General features: G+C 39.1%; 1 protein-coding gene across 2 annotated transcripts in view; it reads right to left on the bottom strand.

Moving 5' to 3' along the window:
- Positions 1-7,917, bottom strand: part of FANCC (FA complementation group C) — a 368,220-nt gene that overhangs the window by 282,886 nt on the left and 77,417 nt on the right. The gene's annotated exons all lie outside the window — the stretch shown is intronic.

Genomic DNA, 7,917 nt, shown 5'->3' with positions numbered 1-7,917 from the left:
ACTCTAAAGCCACAATCCCCTGTCAGCCTTGGTTGATTCTTCAGCTTCTGCTCACAGGGGACATTCTTCCCTAGTGGCATCTGACCATACTCCCCGGCTCCAGTTCTAACACGTGGGCTTCAAGGAAGCTGAGCATCCAAGTCCCCATAAGCAGCCAAGCCAACCTCTGAAAAGGAAGCTTAAAACATCTACTTGCAACTTAGTTAATTAAAAAAAAAAAAACCACAATAAAACCAACCAATCATACAAAAAAATAAACTTTGCCATCGAGTCCACTTTGACTCACAATGACACCGTGTAATACAGAGTAGAACAGCTCCATAGAATTTTCTTGGCTGTTATCCTTAAGAAAGCTCATCGCCAAGCTGTTCTGAAGCACCACTGGGTAGGTTCAAAGTGCCAACCTAAGTTAGCAGATGATCATCAACTGCTCAAACCACCGAGGAACCAATTTAGTCAGAGAATTTGACATTCACACTTGAAGATGTACAACCCCTCCTGCCTTTGCTTGCTCTCTTTCCTGCTAAGCAAATCAAAGAACCATTTTCCCCAGGACATGAAAGATTTTTCCCTACCTGAAAGTCACAGGTACTCTTTTCTAAAACATTATCACTCTGAGAACTTAGGACTAAGGGCTGTAGGAGTCTTCCTTTCCTATCTCTTGTCACGTTTCTCATACTTTATACAAGGTAGCTTAAAAAAAATCATCAAAAAATGGAATTAAAAGAATGAAATTTTTCCATGAACTTTGTGAAGCCCCTCATAGGAAAGAGACATACAGTATTTCTCGCCCACCCAGATACTACCATGGTATCTAATAGCCCTAGGCATAAAACCTAAGTGTGAAAACTAAGACTCTAAGCCAGTGGTTCTCAACCTTCCTAATGCCGCGACCCTTTAATACAGTTCCTCATGCTGTAGTGACCCCCCAACAATAAAATTATTCTCATTAATACTTTAAAACTGTAATTTTGCTACTGTTATGAATCAAGCGACCCCTGTGAAAGGGTTGTTTGACACCCCCCCCCCCAAAGGGGTTGTGACCCACAGGTTGAGAACCACTACTCTAAGCAGAGACTTATCAAAAGATTGGCACCAATAATGTTTCCCATGGCACTTAGAAAAAATCTCAGCAACTACCCAAACAACTCACCAAGAGCCACACTGCTTATAAATTTTACTTTTTATAATTAATGATTATTATATGCTTACATAATTTTACCAATTGTGTCCTACTAATAATTGAAAGGATAAATCAATCTAGAAGAAAAACTAAAACATATAATCTTAAATTATACACATTTTATTGGAGAAAACTTTTGAAACAGTATCCCTGTATTATCTGTATTCCACTCACACCGATCACAATTAGAACTATGCCTGGCACATAATAAGAACTTAATAAATGTTAGCTATTATTATTATTAGTTATTGCATTTCTAATATAAAAACAGCTGAAGGCTATCTCCAAAAAATCTCCACTTGGTAGAAATTATCTGCCCTGGCAAGCCACGATCCCTGTCAGCAAAACTGCTGGTGAAACCAATAATCAATAGTGCCAATTCCTGGACAGGCTGTATGCTGCACACACCTAAAAGCCCCAAATCTGTTTCTTTTACTATGCCACAAATATTAAGAGTTAGAGGTTTCAACACTTTGCTAAATCGATTCCTGCTAAATTCAAAATATAGTAAGACAAGATGGGTTGGTCAACTGTTAAGTTAGGGGTTATATAAATAGTACTTTCCAAAAGAAATGGCTGTAAAACCGGTATAGTTCTTACTGGGTTTATGAAATTATGTTTGAAGCATTTTATTTACCTAGTTTTAAATAATAGGGAGACATGTCTATCTGTGAGCAAGAACCAAATTTAAATAAGCTGTAAAATTTTTAACTGAACTTGGAAACTTCAGCTCAGTCTCTCTTTATGTAGAAGACCAAATATAGTATAATTTATGATTTGAGATTCAAACAACTTACTAGCAAATGGGGTCCAATCCCAGCTTTACTACTGTTAACTATATGGTCCAAGAAATTTCTGATCTCTCTCTCAAAAAAAAAAAAAAAAAAAGGCGAGGGGGGATTGACACTTAACCAATAGGATTAATGAACAAAAAAATCAAACCCACTGTGATTGAGTCAATTCTGACTCATAGCAACCTTATAGGACAGGTTAGAGTTGTCCCCTAAGATTTCAGAAGCTGTATGTGTAAGTTTGGCAGAAAGCATTTCTCTTTGAGGACTACTGAGCACTTGACCCAAGCCATGCTATTTTTATTCACTTCATATGCATGTGAAAGTGAGACGGTGAATAAGGATGAGCATAGACGAATTGATGTTTCTGAATTATGGTGCTGATGAAAAATATTGAAAGTACTATAGACCACCAGAAGAACTAACAAATCTGTCTTATAAGAAGTACAGCCAATATGCTCCTTTGAAATGAGGAAGGCGAGACATGTTATCAGGAGAGACCCTGGGAAAGGATATCATGTTTGGCAAAATAGAGGCACAGCAAAAAAAGAGAAAGACCCTTAATGAGATGGACTGACCCAGTAGATGCAACAACAGAACAATTGTAAGGATGGTATAGCACCAGAGTGGGTTTTGGTTTTGTTGTACATAGTAATTTATGAGGAAGGGTAATTATGACCAATTATTATACTTATGGTACTCCATATAGATATATATATATAGATATATATATACTTATGGTACTGCAAATATATTCAAAGGTATTGTAGAAAATACGGGCAACGTTATCAAAACTTCTCAGCCATAACTGAACAACTGGAGAGAATGAGTCACTGGGCTTTAGGACTGAGGACCATAGGCGGAGGGAACACCTAGGTAAAATGGCATAATTTTGTGAGAGAAGATAATTTGTCTATGTTCTACTTTGGTGAGTATTTACTGGAGTCTTAAAAACTTGAGAGCAGCCATTTAAGCTGCAACTATTGATCTCTCTTAACCCAGAGTAAAAAGAGTGAAGAAAAACAAAGATTCAAGAAAGCAATTCAAAGGAATAATCAACCACATGAATCAGACTCTGTGATCCTGTGACCAGGTTATAGATGGTGCCTGGTTAACAGCTCTACTCAGGATCACAGTAAAAGGTCCTAGAAAAGTGGAAAGAAGGGAAAACAAAATAGAATTGAAAATCATAAATTAAATGTGCACACACACACACAGACATTTTCATCTGATAGAAACAAGTAGAACTCTAGAAACTATGACCTTTAAATACCTTGCAAGCCTGAAACGGAACCCCACACCCAGAATCAACTTTCAGTCAAACAAAGCCCACCCACTCCTACAGAGTGTTTGATAACACATAGAGATCCTATTGGACGGAGTACAACTTCTCCTTACGATTTCCTTAGGGTTTCCAAAACTGGAAATCTTTAAGGGAACAGACTCAATTACATCCCATTGAGTGACTGGTGGGTTTGAACCAAATACCTGTGGTTGGCAGCCTAATGCTTAACCCACTATGCCACCAAGGCTCGTTAGCTAAACAAGAGACATGCCTATAAAGTGAATAACATTAGGAAAAGAATGTCTTTCTCAATATAATTAACCTTACAAAATGACCAATAGGGTAGCATTTGCCCAACAGCAAGCTCAGATGCACATGGGGCAGGAAAGGTCAAATGACGAGCATGCTTGGAGAAAGTAGTAAGGCAGCTGTCCTCTGAAGGAACTATAACCAATATTCTGAAACAAAATGTGGATAAATTGTTGAATGGAAAACTCATTTGCTCAGTAAACTTTCAGCCAAACCGTAATAAAAAGTAAAATAAAATTAAGTTGATGATTGCAAGGATATAAGCACTTTAAAGCTTTTAATATGCTTTCCTGTTTACTCCCTAGAAAAACTGTACCAGCTACACTCCTACAAAGCTAAATGTAAGTGACTATTTCATTGTGTTCTTTCCAGCACTGGGGTTTACTTCTTAATCATTAATTTAATAGGCAAAAAACCAATGGGTCTTTTTGTGTTGCTTTCCTATGCTTTCTTTGATGAATTCTAGTGCAATTGAAAACTTTTCTTCTTTAGTCAACAGTCATTAGATACTTGTTGAATGAAGAATAAATGCATTTCTTGGTGTATGAATTGTCTCTTCATTTCCCCTGGGTGGCATTATTATTATCAATATTATTTTTCCACAAAATGAAAATTATTTCTTTATTTTAGAGTATTTTTTATTTCAAATATCTATAGGATCACCTCACAGAAAAAAACACTTTTCGTTGAATTTATGTTTTTTTAATTTTGCCAATTAAATGTACTTTATTTTTCACTCCACTCATTTCATTAGGGGCTCATATAACTCTTATCAAAATCCATACATACACCAATTGGGCAAAGCACATTTGTACATTCAGTGCCCTCATCATTCTCAAAACATGTGCTCTCCACTTAAGCCCCTGCCAACAGCTCCTCACTTTCCCCCTCCCTCCCTACTACCCCCTCCCTCATGAACCCTTGATAATTTATAAATTATTATTTTGCCATATCTTACACTGTCTGACATCTCCCTTCATCCACTTTTCTGTTGTCCGTCCCCCAGGGAAGAGGTCACATGTAGATCCTTGTAATCAGTTCCCCCTTTCCACCCCACTCTCCCTCTACCCTCCCAGTATTGCCACTCTCACCACTGGTCCTGAAGGGATCATCCGCCCTGGATTCCCTATGTTTCCAGTTCCTATCTGTACCAGTGTACATCCTCTGGTCTAGCCAGATTTGTAAGGTAGAATTGGGATCATAATAGTGGGGGGAGGGGGTAGTGGAAGCAGTCAGCAACTTGAGGAAAGTTGTGTGTTTCATTGTTGCTACACTGCACCCCAACAGGCTCGTCTCTTCCCCACGACCCATAAGGGGCTGTCCAATTGCCTACAGATGGGCTTTGGGTCTCCACTCCCCACTCCCCCTTATTCACAATGATAGGATTTTTTTTGTTTTTGATGCCTGATAACTGATCCCTTTGGCACCTCGTGATCACGCAGGCTGGTGTTCTTCTTCATATGGGCTTTGTTGCTTCTGAGCTAGATGGCCGCTTGTTTACCTTCAAGCCTTTAAGAGCCCAGATGCTATATCTTTTGATAGCCGGGCACCATCAGCTTTCTTCACCACATTTGCTTATGCACCCACTTTGTCTTCAGTGACTGTGTCTAGAAGGTGAGCATCATGGAATTCCAATTTAATAGAAGAAAGTATTCTTGCATTGATGGAGTACTTGAGTGGAGACCCAATCTCCATCTTCTACCTTAATACTCTATATGTGTATGTGTGTATACACACACACACACACACACACACACATAGATCTATTTCCCCATCTTCATATATAAATATATTTACATATGTACATGTCTGTATTTAGACCTCTGTAAATGCCCTGAGCCTCCTAGCTCTGTCTTCTATTTCCATTGACTTTCCTCTTGCCCCACTATCATGTTCAGCCTTCATTTGGGTTTCAGTAATTCCTCTCGGTTACATTACCCTTGGTCATGCCCTACCAGGCCTCCTACACCCTCCTTACCACCTATTTGGATCACTTGTTGTTCCCTTGTCCCTGGGTTTGTTAACACCACTTTCTTTCCCCCCACATTCCCCTATCCCATGGGCCCCCGGAAATGTCGGTCCCATTGCTTTCTCCTCCAGATTGTTCATCCAGTCTATCTTATTTAGATAGACTTGTGGAGATAACATGCACAAAAACAAGACAGAGCAAAACCAAGCAACAACAGAAAACAAAACAACAACAAGGCAATGACAAAAAAAAAAGAAAACCACAAGAAACACTTGTAGTTAGTTCAAGGACTGTTTGTTGGCCTTTAGGAGTGTTTTCCGGTCGAGTCTAATGAGGTGCCAAGCCCTGGGCCCAAAGTCTATTTTTGGTATTCCCTAGGGACTTCGTTGTTCTGTTCCCCTTGCTGTTCTGTTCTACACCCTTAGTGTTTTGCCTCGTGGTGGGGGGGGTTGTGGGCAGAACGGGCAGAATTCCCACACTGTGTCTCCAGTGTTGTCCTGTAGGGCTATGGGTCAGTGAGGGATGTCGTGTCTCATAGTGGGGCCGGCCATATGGTCTTCTCTGTGGATTGGCTGCTCTGGGCAGGAATATCGTCGTCAAGGCTTATGGGCCAGGATGTGCTCCACTCTCTCTTCCTCCCCCTTCATTTGCTCCGGTGTGCTCTGATCAGACATGTCCCTCTCCCGGAGCTGCATATTCAGTGCTGTCCTCTGAAATAATTCTTCTGGGGGTAAGGGCAGGTGTCCACGTCCACTGGGTTTTTAAAACAGCTTTATCAGCATTTAATTCACATATCATACAATCATACAATTAGATACATTGAAAGAGTTGTCAATCCTCACTACAATCAACTTTAGAACATTTCTCCCTTCTTGTACCCATTATTATTTGCTCCCATTACCCTCAAACCTTCCCTGCAATAACCCTAAAGAACTATTAATCTAGTTACTGTCTCTACAGATTTACTTATCTTGGATTTCACATAAACAAAATTATAATAAAAATGACAACAAAGAAACAAAAAACTTCAATCTAAGAAAAAGCAAATGATAACAGAAATTTTAAATGGGTCAAAAGGGAAAACAAATGATAATACGTTAAATTTTCACTTTAGATACTACATCTGCAGTAGTCCACTCTCCAATGCACCATGTCTCAGGTTTAAGACTATTCACATCCCTGGTCAATAACCTGAGGGAATTCAATGGAGGCTTAATCTGCATGGGGCTGCAAATGGGTTTTGGGCTTTCCTTGTCATCCATATCATTAAGCTCTAAAAAATTCCCTCCTCTGAGATTGGATTTTATTCTTTATAATCCTTGATCACATGGGCTGGTGTGCTCCTTCCCTGTGGGCTTAGCTGCCACCTCACTAAGATGGCTGCTTGTTTTAACACAAGGTTTTAAGACCCCAGTTGCTATTCTTTCTGATAGCCAGGTACCATCTGATTTCTTCCCCACACTTTGCTGTAGCACCCATATTTTAGTGATTACTTCATGAGGGCATGTATTAAGCAAGGCTATGTCATAAGAACTAATTATTCTAATATTAGGGCTTATGATCAAGTATCAGTTCAAAATCCATTTGTATATCTAAACTTTATGTATATCTGCGGTCCACTTTAGAGGTAGCATTATCAGATTGTTGAGAAATAATTTAAATAACTTCCATGACACATTCAATAATTCTAATACTAGAATTACTACGCAGGTTAATGGTACAGAAGTTAAAACACTATTTGAACAATATAATTGAACACTGTGTAAGAAAGCAATGAGAGTTAGATACAGGCAAAAATTTCAATAATGCTCATTCCCTAAGGCAAAACTATGTCTGCAGGACTAAGAAATTTCACAAAAAGCAAGTATGAAAATAGCAACTCTATGGTAGCTTTAAGTTGCCACTTACTGGGCAACCTCAAAAGCAAAAGATTTGAACAAAGTCCACTGCCTTCCAGATCCATGACCTTGAGATAGAAGCCCTCTGCTGCTTTTTACAACGAAGGTATTTCAGCTTTAAGCCCAAAAGAGTATTTCAGTTCCCTTAATCTGAAAAGGTTGGGTTTGTTTGGTTTTTTTAATTAAATACTTTTATTTGGGACTCTTACATCTCTTATCACAATCCATACATTCATCCAGTGTGTTAAGTACATTTGCACATATGCTGCCATTACCATTTCAAAGCATTCTCTTCCCATTTTGAGCCCCTAATATCAGCTCCCCATTTCTTCCCCCTCACTGCCCAGCCCACCCTCACTCAGGAACCCTTGATAAATTGTAATTATTATTTTCATATATTACATCATCCTCCATAGCCCCTCACCCACTTTTCTGTTGTTTGTCCCCCGTGAGGGATTATAGGTTGATCCTTGTGATTGGTT

Source organism: Echinops telfairi, unplaced genomic scaffold, assembly GCF_000313985.2.
Source record: "Echinops telfairi isolate 266 unplaced genomic scaffold, ASM31398v2 ScPeMD7_27;HRSCAF=92, whole genome shotgun sequence".
Taxonomy (NCBI): domain Eukaryota; kingdom Metazoa; phylum Chordata; class Mammalia; order Afrosoricida; family Tenrecidae; genus Echinops; species Echinops telfairi.
This window is presented reverse-complemented; position numbering and strand designations above follow the sequence as displayed.